Below are 26,367 nucleotides of genomic sequence, written 5' to 3' on the forward strand. Positions count from 1 at the left end.
ACTTGCTTATATTTTCAGGAAAATATGAATGAAATTTTGTATGTAACACAAAAAAAATCAGTGATATTGCTAACAAATTTTAAGAGAAGGTAAACGAATGATTAAGGTTAGTTTTGTAATATTGGTTCACGGCCTCGGCAATTATAATAGTATATAATTGGCTTCCGGCATGCATACACAATACGAATTGAAACGCTTCAACCATCAAAAAAGTTATGGAAGTATAAGAGAGTGCGATACAAATTGGAGAAGGATACCGACGCGTAGTGAAATGAAGTGCGTGAGTGCGTTCAATCACAATTCAAGGATCCGAAATTTTCGTTACTTTTTTTTTGGAGAGGGGTATTACGAAAGCGAATTGGAAACGAACGCGTACTTAATTATTCCCCGTGCATTACGATCTTCATCACTTTCCGGTAGTCCATTACTATATAGTTGTAGCAAGGATACTTCTACACTACACACGATTGGTTAATAGTTTGTTTCTATCCCACATGCCGCAATTACGCATCGCCTTGATCCGTCTTCGCCGGGTCTCCACGCACTTCGCATGTGACCCTTGACCTACCTCTCCCACTCTCACAATCTGTTTCTCTTTCTCCATCACTCGCTTCATCCGCATTATAAAATTATTATCGGCGTTGCGAAAGCCCTGCAATTATTCAAATTATATCTGCGTAACGCAATAGCGAGGCAGTGCGTGCGTGTCTCGCTCTGCGTCGGTTTTGCAATCCGTTTTTTTTTTGTATCATTATTATTTGTTTTAAATTTTTCGATTAGCATTCGTTTAATGTAGTACACAAACGAAATCACACATGTACTTGCACATAATGCGCCTCAACTCTGTACACTTTTTTTTACTCTCTCTCTGTGTATATTCGTATTATTGTTATTGTTGTTGACCTACATTAATTTTTTTTACGACAGAACTTCTGCATCGACCTGATTACGCGCTTTGTTCGCATTTATTTTGTTCGCCTCACGTTTGAAACCGATTCTACTAATTAATTATCCTTTTAAAAAATTTCAAATAATTTCTGTTATTCTACATTCCCAATTATCCTTTGAAATTCAACATTTATATTATTACAAAAGTCATATTTATTATATTTAAATATATCAATTTTTACATACATCCAATGTTTTTAACGTTTGTTTCAAATTTGTTATATTGTTCTAGATTTTTAAAATTTATTAGAAAATTCAATCAATCTGTACAAATTAAAAATTGTATTGAAAATACATTTGAATAATGTGGAAATATGTTGTACGATTACTGGTTTAGTCGAATAAATAACTTGTTTTGTTTTTTTCGAGTGAACAGAAATACAAAAAAAAAAGAACAGTTGGTAATTTCATTTCCTTAATTGCAATTAATCGTAAATCAAGTGTTATTGAAAGTTTAGTTCTGCGAGCGTTTTATTGTCAGCAATGAATACAATGAGCGAATGTTTGCTTTCCGAAGAAAATGATTTACGTAATGACGCAATGCTTCGCAGATTGGAAACCGAATCGCAGGAAATTTTCATTTGGTAACTCGTCTTGTTTCGACGAAACAACTCGATTCCGTCTCTGTACGTTTCTTTAATTTGTGTAAAGGATCGTACAGACTACTGTAGTTTAGGAAAAAGTGATTAAATTTGATTAGCGATTTTAGTTTTTAAATATTTGTAATTGGTAATATGTTTTATTTGGATGATTTTAAGTTGTTGCTGGTTTTTATGGATTTGGGTAGATTGATTATGGTGGAGTGGGATTAAAGTTTGCTGGTTTGTGGTATCCTTTAAGGATGAAATTTTTACGAAACTCGTATTAAGCAAACGCGCATCGGCACCGTTTCCGATAAGGATCTGGTCTGGCCAGGTGAGTCGTGTGTTTCCTAATTAATTCCGTATAAAACGCGAGCGAGAGTTACGTGACAATTGCAATTGTTTCTTGTAGCCGCGCCGGAATCCGCGGAATCCGACGGCAACAATATGGGTTTTCAGTGGACGGCCTTGCCGACCTGCACACGATTGCATAAAACCCATTGCCCGAGATCGAAAGAAAGGTCCTCGCAGGAACGGTTGCGCAATCATCCTGCGGCTCAACTCTTCATCGCACGAAGGAGACGATGAGTGCAGGAGAGAACGAAATTCGAGTCTCCCACGCGGTTCAGGTGAAGAGGGCTTTCACATCATCTGACCATCTGCACGCTCGGATTGCAACAATGGACCCTTTTGTGTGTGCGTACACCCCTTTCTCTCCTTTTTTTCTCTTCTCTTCTTTCGGTATCCACCCACAATGACCGGACACTCGTCCATTATCCGCAAATAACTCTTTCCTTGCTCGCGCTTCATCCTTTCTTCCTCTCCTCCCAACGTCCTTTCGGCTTATTATAATGCGGTTATGGCAGATGCGAGCGATATTTAACGGGACCTTCGGAAAACTGGGCCACCTTTGAGAGAGAAAGAGAGTTTAAGGAAATTGTATATAAACGTGAATTGAGATGCTCTCTCGCACAGAGAAGCAAATCCGAATTATGAATACTTTTCACGAAAGGCTTGAAAAGAATTCCTTTCACAAATTTTCTGAAACGCCTGAATTCTATACATAAAACGCTGCTGTGCTGTGATATTTCTCAAAGACCTCCAAAGTCACATCACGTGTCCCAAATCTACGACTTTAAATTGTGCGATTTCAGATACTAAAATACTTCTGTTTATTTCCATTTTGTGTTTTATTTGAAAATTGCGAAATAAGTGAAATTCTAAGGTATAACATTTTCGAAGAACATAATTTGTGTAATGATTTTTCAGGAGTTCGAGATACGCTCCAATAATCTCAAATGTCTCAGTTTACGATTTCAAATGCTGCGAATTTACGTGCTTTTAATTGAAGCAAATTCTCAGCAGATTTTTTTTTAAGAATTGTGAAATAACTTTTTAAACAAATATATAATTTGAAATGTGCTTAAATACGTGTAATTACGTCGTTAGAAGTAATTGAGTTATGAGAGTCTTAAGATTTGATTTGTTTTAGTTCTCTTAATGATAGAGATTAGCAGATTTCTCGTTTCTTTTGTGTGAAAAAATGTGAGCTTTTCGGTTAGTTAAAGACGATTGAAAGAATTAACTGAAATTACATAACGAAAATCTCTGTGTTTATGGGGTGCTGGCTTTGGAAGGCCGACAACTGGCGATGCTAACAACTTGCGCAAACTAACATTGAGTGCAAATTGATCAATGTGTGCGTATACACATTCATATACACGACACAGCTACAAGTTTTCCTTGCGGAGGAGAGGTATAATATTGTAATACAAATAATAATGATAAAAAAAGAAACACATAGAGAGTGAGCGAGTGAGAGGTAACACATCAAATCATATTATGCCTTGCTGCGACTCGTTTCACTTAACTTCCCAGGCGAAATGTATTTATAACTTAATGCCGCACATAAATTCCATAAACGCATTCAACGCGAAATGCCATTTTCCCGTTTGCGCAAATCGCAAAGCGCAAGCAATTAAAAGCCGCGCTGATTGATCGTCGTCCTTTTTCTCTCGTTCTCGAGATATTCCTGTTTCCTTCTGCTTTATTACCATTATTATCGTTATTAACTGCCGGTTCCAATTGATGATCGGAAAATAAACAAAGTGGTACTAATAGGTAACGCTAATAGCGATCGCATAAATCACGAGTGACGAAGGTTCACCTCTATTTTGTATTAGTTTGCTTTTGCTTCGCAATAATACGAAGATCAGAATGTAAAGACAGTTTCCAGTTATCCGCGGAATCTCGGAGTTTCAACAGAGTGAAAGTACTCGTTACCTTTTTGGACATCGAGAAGAGATTCCCGGCGAAAAAAGAAACTCTCGCAAAAGCGCGCTTTTAATTTTCTATTAACATCTTCTTAATGGAACATCGTCATCCCAGTTAAAATGAAGAATTTAAGAGAAGAAATTAAAAAAGAAAGATCCCGTCTGGTCGGCTTCATGAAATAAATTAATATTGCAGAGTTTATAAAAAAAATATGTATTACCTCGCGTTTCCATTCAATTTAACTAAGTAATTATTTCCCTAATCCGGAACAAAATAATAAAAAGGGTTATTACATACTAATCTTCAAATATCTTTGTAAAAGTTTAATTATAGGATTTTCCAATTGACTTAATTTAATTTTATTTCAAATTTTTCATGAAACAAACTTATTATAATTAATATTTTTAGTAAACAAGATAAGTTGATGTATGTATTTTGAAGTTTTAGGAAAAAATATTTTATTTGTCCCGACTTGAGAAATAAGTCGCTCTATATGTAGTTTTATTAACGCTGATTTTTCTATCTTAAAGTTAATACTTATAAACTATTATCAATTATACACTTTGCTTAACTTTCCTAAGTTTTATCTGCCAAACATCACGAATCAGATGGACACTAAAAAATACTTTATATTTTTCAATAATAAAAAAAAGCAAGAAATTTACAATTAGTGAATAATACTGAAATTCTGTAGTTGAGAGGATTGAATTTTTTTTAATTAAGGCGAAAACAAATAATAATTTGCTGCGAAACTATGGCGGAACGACGCAGAGAGAAAGATCCTCAAGTCGTGCGTCATCCGTATCTTCGCAGTCCATCCAAAAGAAAGATAAACAACAATTAAATGGATACGATATTAAATCTGGACCCGATTTTATTAAAATTAAGTTGAATAAAACGTCGACCTTTTCCACTTTATTGCATGTCTTCCACAACGACTAAAAATAGAAGTAAATTTATTTCATCTTATTTTCTAGTCTACGTTAATTAAACAATGTCATCAATTGATATTAGCTAGTTTTGAGTCATATTTAGTCAACCATACTCAAATTTGTAATTTGTAATTTTTCTTAACTTTCATAAATTTTGTATGATGTTATCATTTTTTGGATTAGATCATCGTGTGTTTTCTTTTCTTTTTTTGGTGTTTCAAGTCGGACGCACTTGGATGTTTTTCTTTAATTTTTGGGACTGGATTTTAGCAATTTCGAAATCGTAAAATCCAAATTTGAACGTGTTTATCGCGCCGTGAGTAACGTTCGCTTTGACGGAAGATTTTTTGGGAATCATCGTCTATAAATATGCTCCATTTGCGCAAGATTGTCTTCTTACAGCTTACTCATACACTTTGTTTGTTGTAGAAGATAAAACAAGCATTCATTATCCAACTTCAAATGGTGAAGTATATTCATGATTTTTTATTTTGCTGTTAATTTAATTACATTGATGATCAATCACATATGTAAACCACATGTAATTGTTTTTTTTCTATAGTTCTTATGAATCTTATATGAATTTTATCAATTCTATATTTCTTTTAAATATACAATTTAGTTATATAATTGATTAAGTTACGTTGTTGATATTGAATAAATTAAGTTGGAAAAGTGAAGATTCATTAAGTTCAATGACCTTGAGTTGACGTTGGTTTCCTTAAATTAGTGAATAGTGAAGTTGCACCTTTATAGATGTTAATTAACTTGGATTGGAGTGATTAAATGTAAATTACTTTTTAAATATTGGTGAGTTAATAAAAGTTCAATGACCTTGAAGTTTTGGGGAAATTGTCCGTTAAAATTGTGTATTTTTTTAGACGCGCTCCTGGAAATTCCTGGCAAATGAATTTAACTTTCTGAATTACTCGTGTCGTGTTCAATTTTTTTTTGTTGTCTTTTCTCCCCCTGTGCATGTTAATAATTGACAAAATGAAGCTCTTTTTTTTTAATTAAATGCGGAAGAATGTAATGCGACGGCAACTTTCACGTAATAAATTTCGTAATATGAATATTATATTAGGAACTGCGGAATTTGGGTGTGGAGGAGGCGAGAGTAGAGGTATACGGAGAGACAGGTGGAGGTTGAGGAAGAGGTGGAAATGGAGAAGGAGGCGGTGGCGGCGGCGGCGACGACGGCGACGGCAATGCTTATCACATCGACGGAGATTTCCGGCCCGGACGCTGGCGCCAGGGTTGCTGCGAAGTAATGGATCGCTCCGGATCACGGGTCCTAATCCGATTTGCGAATTGTCTCCTTCCTTTCATCCCCCGAAGGATGCGAATATGCTTCGCGGAAACAAATCGATGCGTTCTTCCTTTTCGCATTATTGTTTGTTGCTTTGCTCGCTGCTCCATCATTCTTGCCTCATCCTGCATACATCCGTCCTCTTCTTTGAAGTTTTTTTTTCTTCCTTCCATAAAGTCTTAAGACCTTCAATCCAAACTCCTCTCATTCCCTAACTGAACTTGATCGCAATCATTCTTCTTCCTTTTCTCATTATTCCTTCAATTTCTCTATTTAAGGCTTCAATGAAATTATCCTGAAATGATGTACTAAAAGTTAGATTGTATAAACTCTATAAGCGCTCTATGGTCTTGAGGCCACGGTATTAATTTCGCATCTGTCCGCGTCCTGGGCGCGCGGCAAATTACTTCCGACGGCGCTGCGAGTCCTGGCGCCAGGTATCCTTGGAGATGCCGACCGGCGGCGCTGCGTCGCTTAGCAACGGGCATCGCAACGCCGCCGAAAATTTCCTTTTCCACCTGACTCAGGCCGACAAGAATAGATGGAAATAAAGATGGAACGAAATTGCAAATAAACAAAAAAATACGACTCGAAATTAATTATATAAATATATTTCACTATTTTGTACTAACAATGTCTAATGTGACAAGAACATCTTTGATTAAAACTCAATGGAAATTTTGACAAACTACTGATTTAGCAAATATTATAGTGGCAAGTTTAAAAGGTCCTTTGTGATTCATCGAAACGGTGTTATGTGAATGCGATCATTAAATCGTTTTGTATTTTCGATAACATTGCAGCTAGCTGCTGTTGCGGATGAAAGAAACGTATGCATCTGGCGTATTGTTGCAATTCCAGGTTTCGCTCGAAAATGGGATATAATACCCGAAAGGGTTGCAGCGCACCCGCCCGTTCCGCGGCGTTGCATAATACGAGTGAGGGGGAGTGGAGTGTGTATTTCGATCGTCATCGTACAATTCATGATTATTCATACACGTTGTATTGTGGGTGAGTGCAGTGAATAAAATTGGCACGTGTCCACCCCATTCGTTCCCTAAGCCGAAACGAAACGAGTGGTAGAGAAAAAGGAAAAATAAAGGAAATTCGAGCGCGCGGGGGTGGATGAATGACTGTGCAAGGCAAACGTGTCTTATTTACGTTTGTTCGCGTACAAATGAACACATTTCAACGATTATAGGAGAAATGTCAGGCGCAACGATGAGAGAGGTGGGTTGTGTGAGGGGTGGAGCGCGGAGAGGGATGATGATGTTGCGTTGCGAGTTGTGCAAATGAAACATCAATCGATACGCCAAAGCATACGTGCATACGGCACGAGATGAGGACGAGGACGAATATGCTCAAAATCCTGAAAAAAAAAAACATCACTACTTTTTTTTGGGTAATATTCAGGTCAAACGTTGTAACATCGGACTTAGATTAGAGCCTTGAGGGAATTCATTACGATGCCAATTGCATCCGTTTTGAGGGTTTTTGAAGTTGTTGTTGAAGTTGCGGGTGGAAATAAACAGCGTAAAATTCCTGTCTAAGATAATTAGTCGCGTGCTGAGAGCAAGTGAATGGAAACGCGTCGGGGGGGTTGGAACGACGACGAAATGAGAACCACCGGGCGCAACAAGTGTGCGACGCTTTGGGGGTTGTTGGAGAATTACACTACTCCACCGACGCCGCCAACACTGCCGCCGCCCCCCCGCTGGAGTGGAAAGGATCAACGGCTTGTGTAGTAACTAACTCCATTCAGCACTTTATTAAAGAAACTCTCCTGCAAACGAAATTTTCTTTATCGCAGCGAAAACCAATTAAATCTTTTACTGCCCCCCTTTCTTATCTTCCATATTTTTTTTTCTTCCCTCATCTTTGTACCATTTTATTTATATGCCTTAACCACAACATTCTTTTATTTAACCATTTCTTTCAATCTCTTTTCTTTAATATTCACAAAACATTGATATACAAGATGTCAACAATAAAGCATAGCTCAAAACTGCTTAAATTTCATCCGTGAATTGCAATAAAAATATACAAAAGTTACACCAAAAAAACATATTTTCTTCTACTGAAAGTATAACATATTGTTCAATTATTGTTTTCACTTTGTGAAACTTTTGCTACTGCTCCTACAAATATATTCTGTGAATCACAATAATTTATGATCCTCCATTAAATGAAGCCATTAAAACAACGGGACTTTAGCAAGTTTATGAATCGAGGATTAAAAATATCATCTCAACTATTTTCGATATGTGTGGACCGACGGTGTCTATATGCATTGCACTCTCGCTATATTAATCTTTGGCACTGAAAGAACTTTTCACATATTATTTTCCATTTCATTTTATTATTCTTATTGCTGCTCTTTCTTTCTTTTTTTTTTTGTTTACTTTATTTTATTTTTTGCACCCATTTTATTCGCTCATTTATATTGTCACTTCTTCTTGGAAACCCACCGTTCGACCCACTTCTCGCACTGAATTGTGTCCGTAAATAGCTCGAATGTAATAATATGGTTTCGCTTAGACCTGCTGGAAAACATACAAATTTGTGAAAAAAAAATCATACACACCATATCGATTTTAAATATGAAGGGTGGGAAAAAAATTTGTTCGCGTTATTTTAATTAAATCCGGGGAAACGACAAAACCATTCGATTTATTTACCTAATTAATTCGAATGCAACGCAGATGGATTTCGGATTTCCATTGTGTCGACGTCCCCAATATAATGTATATTTATTTATGGAAAAAAAGTAAATAAATATTGGAAATGCGTTTTTGGACATGTTAATAGAATTGTTAATGCAACTAATCAGAATTTTGAAGTCAAATTTTAAAAATTTTATGCTCAAATAGAAATAACAGAATTATTAACAAAATTTTACTGAAACTTGCTCGTCTCATGTATTTGACAACTTGTACAAGTATTTGTAGTTTAAGTATCAAATTTAGTTTTTCTCAAATTAATTATTTGCAAATAGAAATAACAGAATTATTAGCAAACTCTTATTGAAACTTGCTCGTCTCATGTATTTGACAACTTGTACAAGTATTTGTAGTTTAAGTATCAAATTTAGTTTTACTCAAATTAATTATTTGCAAATAGAAATAACAGAATTATTAGCAAACTTTTATTGAAACTTGCTCGTCTCATCATGTATTTGACAACTTGCACAAGTATTTGTAGTTTAAATATCAAATTTGGTTTTACACAAATTAATTATTTGCAAATAGAAATAACAGAATTATTAGCAAACTCTTATTGAAACTTGCTCGTCTCATATATTTGAATACTTGTACAAGTATTTGTAGTTTAAGTATCAAATTTAGTTTTTCTCAAATTAATTATTTGCAAATAGAAATAACAGAATTATTAGCAAACTCTTATTCAAACTTGCTCGTCTCATGCATTTGACAACTTGTACAAGTATTTGTAGTTTAAGTATCAAATTTAGTTTTACTCAAATTAATTATTTGGGTAAATGTAATGAGTATCTCCCGACTTACGAACAAATTTATGCAGTCAGTAATACGGAATTTAACACATAGAAGAGTAAAAAGTATGATAAGTATTTTGTAATGTTTTAAAATTTCTCCGACTTACGAACCAATTCGACTTACGAAAAACCCTTTTAACGGAACTAGTTCGTAAGTCAAGGGATATCAATACTCGAACGGAAGTAATTGCGAGTAATATGCTACAAAAAGAGAAAAAAAATGTATATAAACGAATTTAAATTAATAAACGTGTTTTAAAATGCGTACGCTCCACTAAGTAGGCTGAAAAAGTTCGTCGGATTACGCTTTTTATTCAGTGAATTATTAATGTGCGAAGGGATTCCCTTTCTTTATTTTTTCTGTTCTTCCTTCTTCCCCTGGATTTTTGGGGTGCAGCCCCTTGATTATTATTGTAAGTCTTTTACAGGAAACAAGTTTAAGGGCCGCATCTTTAAGTCTCAGACAATTAAGTCCTCCATTAGGTAATCAAATCCCATTCCCCTGTGCCACTTCATCCAACATTTAACAAATAATATATTAAGTTTTTTTGGGTACGTACTTTGCAAAGATGAGAATAGAATTTAATACCTTTTTAGGATTTAATTGTTGTTTCTCAAGTAATTATAGTTAAGCATTTAGATGGGTGATCATTTCTGAATCCTGAAGTCTTTATAGAAATTGACTCATCAATAACTTTAAGTGACAAATTTTGAATAATTAGATTAAAATTTTGTTACTTTTTTTTTTATTATATTTATCAAAATATTTATACTCTTAATAAGAAGTTAGAGGAATGAAATGATTCAGAATTGATAATAAAAGTTAAGCATTTGGATGGGTGATCATTTCTGAATACTGAAGTCTTTATAGAAATTGGTTCATCAGACAAATTGTGAATAATTAGATTAAAATTTTGTTATTTTTTTATTATATTTATCAAAATATTTATATTCTTAAAAAGAAGTTAAGCAAATGAAAGGATTTACAATTGATAATAAAAGTTAAGCATTTGGATGGGTGATCATTTCTGAATACTGAAGTCTTATAGAAATTGGCTCATCATACAAATTGTGAATGAGATTAAAATTTTGTTATTTTTTTAAAATTATATTTATCAAAAAATTTATACTTTTAATAAGAAGTTAAGGGAATGAAAGGATTTACAATTGATAATAAAAGTTAAGCATTTGGATGGGTGATCATTTCTGAATACTGCAGTCTTATAGAAATTAGCTCATCAAACAAATTGTGAATTAGATTAAAATTTTGTTATTTTTTTAAAATTATATTTATCAAAATATTTATACTTTTAATAAGAAGTTAAGGGAATGAAAGGATTCACAATTGATAATAAAAGTTAAGCATTTGAATGGGTGACCTAATATTGAATTAAATTTGGAAACAGATCAAATTTACAAAGGTTGCTGTTGTTGTTTGTTATTTGCAAATTATATTTATTGTGAATTGTAGTAAATAAATTATTTGAACTAATTGCATTGAATTTATCTGGATATGGGTATGTGCTGAAGTATAAATTAAATTAAACGAAGCGTTGGATAATGAAATAATCGATGATTACATTCTCGGAACTATATGTACGTTTATAAATAAATGTGTACATCTCGATAGATCTGCAGCAGGGAATAAATTATTGCTCATCCTGCTGCACGTGCTAATCATATTTAGAAACGAAAAAGCGTTTTTCTCTCTCATCATCTCAGCATTTCTCACAACTATTCGAAATGGTGAACGAAATTATAATAATAAAAAAAACCGAACGTGTATAGAGATTCAAGGCCAAATATTTGCATCGTGCGTGCAGCATCTAATTAAAAATTGAAAAAGTCGAAGAAAAACTTTTCGCTAATCCTCTCTATCAAAGGCTTAAGGAGTACTTTAAATGTTTGATGCGACTCGTTAATGGCGCGCGTGCTCTTGATAAAAGCTGTTTATTTTTCGGTTAAAAAGTGAAGAAGGAAATTGAGTGGAAAGTAAAAGGTATGCGTTTCGTGTTTTGCAATTTTTGCGTTCGCTGGAAACAATTTGTAACTCGATTGCATCGCCTGTCATCCGATGCATTAGCTTTAATTGCATTTAATGAGCTACAATTTAATGCGATTTATAACTTTTCCACTCGTTTCGACATGTCGTATACGTATAAACATATAACCCAAATGGTACAAGCGTTTCCAAGATCTTAATTCAAGAGTTTCGATGATGTTTATCTAATGATAGTAATTGCGACTCAGAAGGCTTCTGGAAGGTATTGCATATTACTTACGTAGGAGGCATGCCTTTTCCCTGTGATTTATCGTCCGTCCACTCTTTTTATTACATATTCAATATTATCATAACATACGCATTGCAAATTAAAACCGATCAAAAGGTCGAATGTCTCGAGCCGCATACTTCGGAAATGTTACAAAAAAATAAACATAAACAAATGTACATAAAACCTTGCGTACGCCACTGCTAATTATATCACACTAGCCGTAACGGCAGAAATAAATTTCAATTTTAATTTGAAAACGATATTTATTGCATTATAAATGTCTGCGAATGCGGTTGAAACGCGTTGCGCAAGCGGCTTTTCTCGATGGAATAAAGTGGAGAGAAAAAAGGTTTTGAAAAAAATGAGTTTTTCTCCATTAAAATTAGAAATAATAACGATACCAACATTGAAATGGCGGCGACTAATGCTAATTAAACGCCGGAGCGGGTAATTTAATGGGATACGGTATAATTTTCTGTAATTGATTGCATATTACTTTACTTAGTTGTGGGTTAATGGGGAAAGCGCATTACGTTTCGCTTCTTTTTTTTTCTCTCCTCGATTGATTTCCACGATGAAAATGCGCGACGTTTTCTTCAGGCGAAATGCTAAAGAAGACGCGCGTCGAGGGGATCATTTTCCGGCTTCTGAAATCACCGCGCCGCCACTCAACTAACTGCTCCATCTCTATTAAGTTTTCCTTCGCTCTCTCAAACATCCATTTATCTTCAACAAAATTATTGTATTTACTACTTCTGTAGCTTCATTTCTCTTTCGCGTTTTCATTTCTATGGTTTACGTAAATATTTTTCATATTTCACATGTTTTTTTTTTGATAAAATAACTGGAGTACTTCATGGTAGTGTACTTGGTCTGATTTTTCATTTTATCTACCAAAAATTATTACACTTTTAAATCCAATATCTTGATTTATTAAAGCAACCGATATTTTATAAAATGAAGTTCAATTCAATAATTCACTTTTGGCGCCTAACGTGGGGCAATTACTGTAACATAATGATTGAATATAATTTGATTCATAATTTGGTATAATTAATTTGTACTTTTTTCTTCTTGTAATTATACAATACACTCCACTTATTTGCACTATACTTTACAATTTTCAGAATAAAGGCTTACTTCCTTCAATTATCTTTTGTCGAGAACCTTGCATCCTTCCACCAAGAATATCCACGATAATTCAAGACCATTTTTTTCCGTGAACGATAATTTCAGGCAGAAACAACAGATGCAATCGAATAGATGTAAATATTATATCATCAATTAAGGCGGTTCGAACACGCCTGCGGTCTTTCCGTTTGAAAAATGCAAAAATCTGTATAATGCTAATAGGCATTTCAGACGAAGGTTTCTTTCTGCTAAACAGTCGTTAATGCGAATCCTTTTTTTTTATATTCTCTCCTCGATGATGCCACCATATAAGTGAGTAATGTGATAATAATATTCCCAAGAAACGATCCATACCTATTTCCATTCGCGATTTGCATATGCAATTTAAACGATTCTTTTCGTTTCGTCGTAAAAATTTATAGCTTAGCGACGCAGTGTCAAATGTGGGTTAGATCTTGGATGGTAAAATATATAAGTTTTATTGGTTATGTATTGTTGAATGTTGGAGAGAGATTTTGTTGGTGAATTATCGCGTTTTAAAGAGTAAACATTATTTTGCACTTTGACGAGTTGAATAGTTTCAAGAATACATGCAAAATTGTTGCTAAACAGCAGTTTGAGTGTGGTTGTTAAATTTTTGGCTTTAATTTTGTTATTATCACATTATTTGGTTAGCGTGATGTATGAGTTGTACGGTAATACTGCTATGTCACGTGATTTCATGTTGTAGAACGTGACATTACGTGATTACTTATAGTAAATACTTATTCGAAACGAAATCAGAAGATTGTTTGTGATGTCTGAAGTGATGTAGTTCGATATTAAATACGTATTTTTTTTTATTTGGCGACAAACGTGGGGCGCTTATTTTCAATGAAAAACGTAGATTATTTGGAAGTAAATTAAAAAATGATGATGTAGGTTGACAATTAGTCGATAAAAGTGATTGTGTTTCTAATTGGTTAAAGGGAAATTTGCTGAGTGGGAATGGAGCTGCGAGTGTTGTGAGAGAAATGAAAACGATGATGATGATAATGATAATAATAGAAATAAGAGGAGAAGAAAAAAAAGCTCGGAATGAATAGAATTGCGAGGAATGCATCTAGGAGGAGGCCGAGGACGAGGAGAGGATAGGAGGCTGTGAATTGCAGAGAAAGAGAGAAACGGCACGAGAGAATTGATTAATCGCCGTATAATTGGATTATATTCATAAAGCGCGTTAATGGATAATCAAATGATCTTGCACAAGAGCAATTCCTGAATGTAAATGTGAAATTAACAGTCGTCCTTGCGGACCCATTGTACCGTACTGAACGCACCTGCGTGAATTCGTATCCACGTGCCTTATAGGTGTATGTATGTGAGTTGATCAGAGCTCTCGTACGTTCCACATACTATATAACAAGACGCGGAGAGAACAACCCAGACAAGATACACGCTCAGATATACACACTGTCGGAGGAGACGGAGAGAGACCAATATCTATATGAAATAGTTACGCAACTGCAGAAATCGGTAGCCGTAGCTGGAAACCGCGCGTTGAATGTTTTACAGCCCTGAGTGCCTATTATGTTACGAGGTCGTAAAAACAGGTATATATCTCCTCTCGTTGACTCTCCGCGTGTGTGTGTGTTTGTGTATATGCATGTACAGTATGAGGCACGTAAGTGTGTTGGTGCAGACCTACGCGATACAAAATACGGAGCACGCTCACAAGGACCTGTTGATTTTGCCTTCCTCCTCCCTCTACTCCCGCGGGATCCTTGCACGCGCGTCCGTATCCTTGTCCTCCCTCCCCCTGAATACTCATCCTCCTCTGCAAAAGCCGCCTCGATCCACGTGGAAAATTGTAGCGATTCAAACAGACTCCAAATCCGTCCATGGGTAATCGCAGATACGGAGCGCGGGAGGCGTTCTCCTCTTCCGATAGCGCTAACAAACGGATCCATTCACCAGAGCCGCGCCACGCTAATTACGTAATTTTATCGTCGCTAAATGAGATTGTCCCTAATTAGATCTATTCGATGCGAGAGAAAACTCGGCGCCCGCCATCTCGCGGTCGCAAGGCGCGTCTGCTCAACATTTTGATTTGATCCCGCATTCAAACATCTCCACAATCCTGTTCATGCGAAGCGGATAATAATTAGTATCATCGGTATTGAAGCCTTTGCTGTAGTTTATTAACGCTGAATTAATCGTTACCTAATTAAACCTAATCTCTTCACCTAATACCGATCTTTAAATCAAGAATTCATAAAATGTAAACTCATTGATCATAAACTAAGTGTTTTGTTAACCTCTTTACCTAAGTATTATTCAGTGAAAACTAGTGGCAATTAAGAAATTGAATTTTTGATTCACTTTATTAAAATTGTTGTTTCTGTTACTTTCAACTAAGTTATGCAACATAAATATTGAATCATAATTGTGTATAATTAATTAAGATCAAATAAGAATATTAATAAGGAATCTCGTGGAAGAGAAATTTGCCAATATTCAATTTCTTTTGAAAGCTGCAGATATCCAATAATATAGTCTTCGACATGCAGTGAACATCCAATTTCCTTTATTTTTCTGTAAGTAAATACACTTCCTCTTTCATATTTTATTTTAAAAACTGCATGACTGTAAACAAGATTTCATTAGTTATAAATTTATTTATGTACTTTCTAATTTTCCAAATTATAATTCTCCTCATAATTACACTTATTTCACATTTTTATTGATATTGTTCAGCTTGAATTAATTGAGTCTAAATTGGTATAATAACTAATTGGTATTGTTTTTATTGGAAAAATATTGTAGATAACATTATTTTTTTTTCAAGAATATTTCAGGTTATTTCATGAAACAAAAGTGAAAATTTTGGGAAATTTTTGTGTTTGTGTGTGTATTGTTGTCATTGGACAAACTAAGAGACGCGTATTTATTTGCGCGAACATAGAGAGTGTGAGGAGAGGTGTGAGGGGAGGTTGTGTCATCGCTCCGGGATTTCGCGAGTGCCGTAATAAAGCTCGCGTCACATTGAAATCCAGATTTATTATAAATCGCATCTACTTAGCTAAGTTGATTTGAATTATTAGTACGCGGAACGGCGATCATTCATTTATAAATTCATAATTAATATTGATTCGTAAGCCTGCTTAATACAAATCCATTTAGTGCGACTGAAAATGTATTATTACAGGAACGAATCAATCAATCAATCTATACCAAATCAAAATACATTACGGTAATATGAAAATAGTGGACGCTTTACGCGCTATCGGGCATTAATTATTTAAACCACCCCCTCGAACTACTACAACTACCACCACTATTATCACACCAATACACACGCATATTCATGTACATATATATACATACACTCGTGAATCGTTCAATTCTCGATAATCTTTCGACCTGCCATTATTATCGTTGTAATGTTATGCAAGTGCGGGGGCGGCTTCCTTCGCCTTTGATTAACGATTTCTATTTTTTTTTATCCTCTTCGTCATTTAAAACTGTCTCGTAGTGTCGGTAATGGGCTGCACGCCCCATTTATCGAACATCACAACCAACGTGAACGTAAATTACAAAACAATTTTTCGGAAATTTACAGACTAATCCAGGATTACTGTTACGCCATCTCTGGAGCGTTCGCTGTAACTCAACTTTTAAGTGGCGTCTTCAATTGCGAACGTCCACATACCAGATTCGCCGCGGAAATTCAATTGTTTACTCAGCACGTCTGATATAAATATGCAAGGTTTCATTAATAGCGCAAATATCGCGGCTCGAGCGCTCGTGAAGGAAGGACGCGCAATTTCGAAATGGCACAAAATGCAAATATTTACTTTTCGAAAATACATATTAACTGCTTGCCCGACCTTAAATATATACTTATTTATGTATTTATAAGCAGACTTAGTTCTTAATATTATACATTTTTAATTTCCCATTGCTTATGTCCAAATAAACACTAAATTACGTTCTTAACCCTTGTGGACGCGCGCGGATTCTTATTACATGAAGACGCGCGCAGGGTATATTTTACCCACTATCTATTACATCAGTTTAAATGCTATCTTATGTAATTATAATGTATAATTTCTTGGAAAAAAAATATTTTAGAAGGCATTTAGTACATAACTAGGAATATTTATTTAGTTTATTGTATTACAAATAATCGTCTGTTGCTGTAGTTCAACATCAGATAGAGAACAGGTCTCCGAAGAAGCTGCAATTGTTATTATACCAAAAACGCAAAACCAAACACAAAATTATTCAATCAGTTATCACAATATACCAGTCACTACAAAAATATAGGGGTGCACGCGATGGGTAAAATTTACCCTGGCATACTTAAAACTACAGCTGACAAGTAGTGACTGCTCTAAAAATAGGATAATTTTAGGTATGCCTTCAGAATAGCCCATTTGGAAGGTACTGAGAAGCGGCAGCACGTAACTTTAAAAGCAAGTCGGTTAGAACAATTAACTGTAGGTATGAGTATGTTTTACCCACTGCGCGCATCCACACGGGTTAAGTTAGTTGATACAATTGATCTAAATCTTGATATATTTGTATGTATAAGCAAGAATATTGCTTAATTTTCTGTTACAACAAAATCAAAATATGATTTCTAAAGCCATTTAATAAATTAATCTACAAAAATTAATATAATGCACCCTATATATATTCTTACGTTTTTTTTTCCATTGGTAAAAATAATTTTGAAAATACGCTATGGGGTGGATTCAATTTCCTCATCGTAATCCCGATAATTCGCGCGGCTCCCTTCGTACAAAGTTAAGAACTTTCCTTCTCCTGTGTTTGTTCTTTCGATGTTGCGTTTCCGCCTCCTCTTTGTGGGGAAGACAAAAACACAGCTAATTGGGTCGGAAAAAAAGTAATAATAATGCACTAAGGGGGAAAAGAAATAGCAAGAAAAAAAAAAAACATAATACACATGAGAGAAACATGAATAAAAAGAAAAGAGATGAAGGAGAAGAATCGCGTTGAACTTTGAAGAGCGGGTCTCGGGAGGTCACGGTGTATCTGTCCGTTCCATCTGATCACACGTCGATTATTCGCAGCATGGAGTTGTGCGAATTTTATTTAGGCCAGGCTCAAGTGACAGACGCCGTTGCCGGATCGGCAAGCTCGCAGAGAAGAATATCTTGCGATATGCCGAAGGAGAGGAGATGACAAAAAAAAATGTACGTGAGTGTAGAGAAAAAGGAAAGAAGAAACATTGTGTATGATACAACGACATTGGCAGCAGGAGAGCAGTGTCCGGAGACATGAGGATAATGGCAATTGCATTCGACCGAAAACTTTCCAGACCGAAATGATGATGAATAAGGTTGTGGATGAGAAGTATGAGAGGAGAAGAGCGTTCATCTAGAAGTGTATATTCAAAATAAAAAGAATATATTCAGGTGTTATTTAGTTTCATGATCATTCCAATTCTGGATGCATCCTTGTATATCCTGGATTTACAAAGTACAAGAGATTTTCAAATTGAAATATTCGCTTCTACCTGTTACACCTAAATATTTGTGATGAAAGGACTTTTGAAAGATATTTATGTTTAGTAATAAGGACAATTTGATTTTAACCATTGTTTTTTGCAGAAATGGTATAAAAGTATGTGTTAAATTATTTCTTTTGGTAGAACTTAAAAGAATGTATAGCATAAATACTCATCAACTTCGATGAATCCTTCGAAGGTTATCAGAGTCCGAATGCGCAGCGAAGCAAATTTACACGGCTAAATACTTCCATTGCAGCCTTAATCCGCGACGATAGCAATAAGAGCAAACCAAGATCCCAACGCAAAGACTCTTCTAAAAAAAATGATAATAGCTACAAAAAAAACAGGAGATCTGTCTCTTTCTCTCAGTGAGTATACGTTTATGGAAGTCATTGTCGAGCCATTACGCAGCCCACAAAGAAATCAAGAAAGACGCGACTCTCCTCTCTTTGCCTGCACCTTGCCACACTCTTTACACCTTCATCGCAATTTATTCCGTGCCATCTCGGAACCGTGAAGGAAGGAAGGGAACGAGGATTGCAATAAGCAATTTGTTAAACCGCAATTCAATCCGCTCTCGACAACCTCATCAATATTACCCTTTTCAAAGACTCCAAAAGCCTCTGAGGCGTCAATGTTGCTCGCTGCATACTACCACTCTACATTACTTTTTTTTTTTTTGTAAAGATTTCTTGTTTTCCTTTTGCAACACGCAACTTTGTTATTAATACCACTTTCTGCTACTCAAGCTGCATGCAATTTTCCTATTAAGAAATCACTTTGAAGCATTCTGAATGATCGTAATCCCATCTTTTTGTGTGTACGTGATTCAAGTCAAGAAATAGCGTTCCAGTATGAATGTAACGTCTCCTTATTTAGCTTGAACCAATATTAGTTGCACAGCTCAGGAGAATCTCTTTTGTAGCCTTATAGTTGAAGCGTCTTTGTAGGTAGAATTGAACATAATTTTTATTAATTATAACTATAAAATACGTTTTTAAATTGATATGAATCTTATTATAATTTATATTATCTATTTTATTTCTAAAGAAAGTTACATAACAAGTTTATTTATTGTAACATATTGACACATTTATGAAGAACAAAAATAAAAAAAAGTTTGATTATTGGACTGGGAGATGAAAGGACAAAAACACGTTATTTATTTCTACGTTCCGTTTTCAATGATACGAAATTACATCATCGTCGCCTGGTCCTATTTCCCTGAAAAGCAGTTAACTGTGAACGAAACAAGAAAACTGCGTTGACCTTGGGCCGCTCGTTGTACCACCTACCTACCCACTTCAGACGCTTTACGTCATCCGGTCATGTCCTGCGATGACTTCATCCCGACGAAGTAGAGTTGCTCGATGTCGCGGTCCAGAACGCAGCTCCTCAAATACCGGTACAGATCCTTTAAACTGCCGTACAGCGTTTCCGAAATGCCCATCCTTTCTTCGTTCACCTTTCGTCCTGTCACGTCACATAATTTCGCTGCCCGCGATTTTTATCGCGTTTCCCCGAAATCGCCACGGCAACGCGAGAGATATCCTTTCAAAAAAAGAAAAAAAAAAGAAGTCAGATGCGGTCATCGAAAATAAATTAAACCTGTTCCTCATCATCATCCTCCTCCTCCTTACATATACATTTTGTTGTTGCTTCAATTCATTTTCTTCGTTACAAATTTAATTTCGATCGTAAATGTAATTCGCTGAAAGAATTAATTATCGATTAAGTTGCTTTATTCTTTCGGAATTTCACATTTACAAAAAATTAATAATGTTTTACTTTTTAAACAAGTTTCCTACAGGGATTTCAGTACTTTCTTAATTGTTTCTATTAAGAATTATGCGAGAGGAAAATTTCTGCTTAAGCTAAGAAGAAGAAGAAGAAAAAAAGAATATTGTGTATAATCGAATCGCGCGGTGTGGGAGTCGTCGAAGCCTACGCTTTTCATAATATATACACACACACTCATAACGCAGAGGAAATCGATCGTTTGTTTGTAATATTTTTTCTTTTAGTACAGTGTACATAAATCCTGATGTTTGCTCTGGTCTAGGTGTTTCTCTAGGTGTTTTCTATCAGTGATTAATTGGGTTGGCAACAAGCGAATTGTGTGTGTGTGCAGGAGGAATATCGTGTCGGAGGTCCGTGCACACCATGCGGCAATTATTATTAAAAATTTAACAGGTCTCAACCCTAATGCGTTCCAAATAGATAATTGCTCCTAGATTGTTCGGCGTTAACATTTCAACGCATTAATCTTGATCCTCAATTGAAACACATACACAACAGTTCAATTCCTATAACTCTTAGGCATTATATTCACAAGACACATATTTTTCATATAGTTTTATTGCATATTTATACTGGATTATGAATCCACTTTTATTGTAACTTAATTTTTAGTAATTTTTATATAGTAATGATGTTGACAGATTTTGTAGAAAATTGTCCTTAAATTAAAAAAATATTCGAACTTTAAATGAAAAACAGTAGAACAATTACTTTGGATTCTTTTCATTATTTCTTAAGTAAGACTAATTTTTTTTAGGACAATTTCAAAAGTAATCATTTTGATTAAATATGAGTTTATTAGAGAACACTGACTAAAAATCAGTAATTCTTACATAGAAAAATTTACCTATTTTTCGGACTATAAGACGCACCTGACGACAAATTTAGAGACGATTTATTGAGTCCATTTTTCTAATTGCGAACAGAATGTTTTCTTGTCTTTACTTATCACTTTTAATTGTTCCACTTGTTTTTTTTTTCATTCTCGAACTATTTTCTCTGTTTGGATCTCTGGTGGATCAAAATGTCTTTCTGTTGCTCTATTTCCATATTGTTTTGTATAATTGATCAAATTTAGTTTATACCTCATATTATATAAAAGTCTTTTTTCGTTTCATTTTCAAATTTAGAAGACAAAATTTGAGTACATTTTTCTATGTGAAAAGGTGCGTCTTATAGACGAAAAATAGATATTTATTAGAGAACACTGACTGAAAATCAGTAATTCTTACATAGAAAAATAATCCTTGATTATCAATTTATCTAATGTCTATAGATTTTGTAGAAAATTGTCCTTTAATTAAAGGATATTCGATCTTTAAATGTAAGACAATTATATTCGAAAAAAAGTAAATACAAATAAGTGGACTCTTCATTATTGTCTGTATAAGACTATTTTTTCTAGAATAAATTATTTTGCTTAAATTTTCTTATATAAAGTTTATTAGAGAACTCCGACTGAAAATGCATTATGCTACGACCAAAAAAAAATAATATGTGGAACGTATATGAAAATAGCTGAAATCCGTGCAAAAAGTTTTCAGTAATAAATATAAAAAAAAACTAAATATTGCGTCGAAATAGAAATTACACGACATATTAAATATTTAAAGCATTTCTCACTCTGTCGAGTTATTAAATACACGAGAGCACAGAGCTTCAGGCAGGAAGGTTATCTATTGTCAGGAATTTGTCTGCGACGTGCAGAAACGATTAAAATATTTAAAAAAAAACGTCAACTACGCAAATTATTTGCTAAGTTTAGGTACAAGTAAAGCTTAAATTCGTCAACAATTTAAAAATTGATTTTTTTTTTGCAACGAATGTTTCGTTCGTATCGCCTGATCCGCAATTCGTTTATGCATTTCCGCATATACACAGTATTACCACTAGAGTATTTTTTTGTTGTTGTTGTGTGTTTGATTGAATGAATGTTTTAAACATCAATAACGCGAGTTGCACGCACACGCGGAAATACGCAAAAATAATAAGTACATTTTCCAGGTCAGTTGGCGCGCGCGCTTTTGTAATTCGCCTCCCTTATTCGCTCCGAAGGGAGCGAAACAAAAAAAAATATATTGTACAAAACATCCATCCCCTGATTACTGCCAATCCGTAAGCCCGGATTGCCACTATACAACAACCAAAAACTGTTTGTTTTTTTTTGTTGCTTTTCTTTTAATTGTTAATTAATTTCTTTCTCTCTTTTATGTTTCAGGTGCGTATCTACCTACCTACGAGTCCGATCGAGTGACGAAAAGCAAAAATAATTTAAAAAAAAAATCAGTGTTTGAAATAGAACAGAGCAAGTATTATTTCGGTAAGGATACGAACAAAAATGTGAGCGCGCGAATTGCGCAACGCGGCCGAAAAAAAACAGCACTATTCTCGTTGCCGAAAATTAAATTGAGCATTTAAATCCGTCAATGACGGCATAGGTCAGTTATGTTTTTATATCTATATGCGAATGTGTATATATATAGACACTTGCATATACACGACGAGCGATAATTTTCAGTGGGAACATTTTTTCGCTCCATCTTTTGATCTTTCTACCACATCTTTTGCCCACATTTCCATTACAATTATGTTGATTTATCAATCTGAAAATTTCCAATGAACAATAACAGACTTTGACCTTGACGATCGAAAAATTTGCTTCTGATTCGTTCTTTTTCCTATTACACTTTTTTTTTTCTCGTTCGTTTCTTTTGTAATTTCGCGAACAAACTGTTATTTGTTCCAAATGAAAGTTGAAATACCGCAAAGTCTTATTTATTGACCAATTCCCGTCTGCGAGCGCAACATCAGCTCGATTTGCATTCGAAACAGTAGAAAAAAAAAACGTTCAACTAACATTCCTTTAATTTTTTTTTTGTAAAAAAAATCTTGTCGTCCTTTCCGACCTTAGTCTACTCTATTTTAAATATTTAAAGTACATTTAAATAAATTAGTTTAGTATTTAAATTCTCATAATTATATAATAATAAAAGTTAGTATAAATTAATGTATATTTATAGAATTTGTGTCTTATGATTCTTATGTTGGAATTGGAGCTTATTTTGAAGTAAATCGTGTATAAATTCAAATTTTTCTGATATCAGACATTATTTATTATGTAATTATTGCTGCAAAAGTGCATTAGAGCTTAAAACATAATAATTACGCTGAAAACGAATTCTACAGAAACATATGTATACTAATGAAAATGATTGAAATGCAACAGCATAAAATTAAGTTAATTCTAAAGTTTCGATTAATTAAAATTCGTGGTGTGGAGCGCAATGTAAATATTTACAATGTTCATTTTGACCTTGAACTCCGTACCGGTATGGCGAAACCGCACTTGCCAATTAGTGACTCGTTACGCCGTGTTGAGTCAGTAGGAAATTGTCCCATTGCCACCGGTGTCATCGACGTACCGGTACGTCCCGTACTTGAAATGACACCCGCATCACGTGAACCTGCAGACTAAATATTTGCGTTGGATTTAGCGGGCCGAAACTGGGATACGTACTAATGCCAAGACAAACATCTCGTAACTTAATTCATTTGAAAATGAACAGAAACAAAAAAAAACAGTGGGACGTACCGGTACGTTTTAATAAGTTGTCTAAAGTTGGAATAAAAATTGCAATTCAGATTTTCCATGTAGGTTTCTCGAATGGACAAAGTAAATAAAAGTTTATTGTATTGTTTATGATTGTCATAAACAACTTTCGTACACGAATCACATCGTCCGTCGCGACGTTACGTTTTCGAAGCATCATCCAAAAAAAAAACAAAAACAAAACTGGGTGTAAATAAATGTATAAACATTCAGCCGGTTTTTGTACTACGCGTCAATGGTTTTCGTTTATTTTTAATTGTCTAAAATTGTTACACAACAACAAATTACCTTCGGTAGCGTTGCATTCGGAAAAGTAAAACAAACAAAGAAAAAAGAACACGTTGTTTCGTAGCCTTCTGTTGACGGAACGAAACGTGGATAATGGTAATGAAATTAACTATCTAAACCCGTTCGTTGGAAGCATGATTTTTCAATTGTCGAATTTGGGATTAATAAAGAATCGCTTTTGTCATTTAAAGTAGCGTCGAGGCATTTGCTTTTGTTGCATAAGTATACGTTCGTTAAACATGCGACGTGTGTGTTTTTTTTTTGATTTAGGAAAATTTCGCTGGCGGAAAATTCCTGTGGAATCTCGGAACTTATTAGAGTCGCCGCTGCTGTTATATTTATTATTGGATGCGCGAAGCTAAACAATACGGAGACGCGAATAGAAACTTAAATATTTAATTGTTGCTTAATTTATCTCTAATGTGGCGTAATTGACACGTCACCACGACGATGTTGACTTGTTTCGAGACGTTCGCGTGTTTCTCCTCTGCCAGTCTCCAAGTCTGTACAATCTATAAATACAACATAAAAAAATATTCAACAAATTGTAATGATAAGTAATGTTTGTGTACTAAGAATTAATTTGCTGAATTTAAAACAAATAGATTGTAAACGCTGTAAGATTGCAATGGTGAGAATAATTGAAGACAAGTTTTTTAGTAGACTTTACACTCTATAAAGCTTAAACTATTAGATAAGCTTAATTCATGCTGTATATTATTAAGTTATTTTCTTTATAAATTTTCCATCTAACTGTTATTTGTTGTACTATTAAAAATGGCACAAGTACTTGTCAAGTATTTTTTTTTATTTATGTACTTTTTCGATGTACTTTAAATACTAGTAGCGTAGCGTAGTAAATATTATTCTGTAATTAAATTTGTGTTTAGTGTCTTAGTAATAAAAGAATCGTTGATGTTAATTCGTTATAGTTTATATTCGAATTAAATGTAATTTGGTTTTCGTTGTGCGTGGTCGGAGGTCAGAATGTAATCGTTCGAAGATTGAATTCGGCGCATCTGGTGTATTTTCGGCGATGACTTACAACCATTACGTGGTCCGTTTAAACAATTCCCCTGAATTGATCTTGAATGGCACGGAAGCAACAATTGAGCAACGGCTCGGGTGATCTAGTGGTTCACGGTTGAGCTAGGTCAGTGTTACTAGCAACCGAATAGATCAAGAGAGAGACAATCTTGTGACAAACGGTTCTTCTTGCCCGAAAGACTTGGTCGGCATTCTTGATGGATAGAAAGTCGTAAAATAAACACGTCGCGCTGCCATTATTATTATTATATAAACTTATAATATAATAAATACTCGTGTCCACCATCCGTCTAGACTGCGTTTATTGTCCTCAAATGAGTTGCCATCAACCTTGCCTGTGTGCGCACTTACAGACGGACGTACATAGTTTCATACATGGACGTGTCTGTTCCTCTTCTCTTTTCGTTCATTTGTTTGTTCAGAGCTTTGCCAATTTTCTGTTGCCTTTCCAAAACATTTCCATGATCCAAAGAAGAGCACATGATCCATCTCGCTGCTCCTTTTTTTCATCTCTCCGGTGTTAAGTGGACTCGGAATAATTAGCGAAAAGCGGGGTTCGGACCGTGACTGTTGCGGTGCTCCTTGTCCCAAGGTCGACGAGTGTTGCGAATTCGGCTATATACTGGTGTGGGCGAGAGGGGAAACTTCTCGTCGCTTTTCTTTATTATCCTTTCTTGTTCTTCATCTGCTTTTTGGTTATTCTGGTGGGGAGCGTCGGTGGCCCCGAAATTGCATGTCGCAGAAATTCCGCGGATGCAGCGGTCATACAGTTCGACCCGGACCTATCCCTGCCCGTCTGTAAATTTAGAGGCGCGTTTGCTTAACCTTGACCATCTCTAAATATTATTACAGATCCGAGAGAGGAGGAACGCCGTAGCTGTGTGCTATGCTTTTGCACATGTGCATCATGTTCTGTGCTCGTGGTTCTTTCCTTCTCCGTTCCGTTCCGTTTCATTCCGTTCCTTTCCTATCCGATCTGCGCGTCTTATATTTTTCGAGACGAGCTTTATTTTTAATTCGCACTAAGTCACTTTCGGGTTTATTTATATATCGGGAGCGGCGCTGGACAAGCAAGAGTTGCGGCCCCCGCGAATAAATACACAAAAAAAAATTGTATACCACAATACTATAACCCAGAGCCGTCT

General features: G+C 34.9%; 1 long non-coding RNA gene across 1 annotated transcript; it reads right to left on the reverse strand.

Annotated features, from left to right (window-relative positions):
* Positions 1 to 19,929: 19,929 nt before the first annotated feature.
* LOC108564077 lies at positions 19,930 to 24,191 on the reverse strand. Its single transcript, XR_001891122.1, has 2 exons — positions 23,576 to 24,191; positions 19,930 to 20,028 (listed from the first exon to the last, which is right to left on the reverse strand). It is a non-coding gene; the product is annotated as an uncharacterized LOC108564077 (long non-coding RNA).
* Positions 24,192 to 26,367: the final 2,176 nt, after the last annotated feature.

The sequence above is a fragment of the Nicrophorus vespilloides genome, unplaced genomic scaffold, assembly GCF_001412225.1.
Source record: "Nicrophorus vespilloides isolate i.1.1-1 unplaced genomic scaffold, Nicve_v1.0, whole genome shotgun sequence".
In the NCBI taxonomy this organism is placed as follows: domain Eukaryota; kingdom Metazoa; phylum Arthropoda; class Insecta; order Coleoptera; family Silphidae; genus Nicrophorus; species Nicrophorus vespilloides.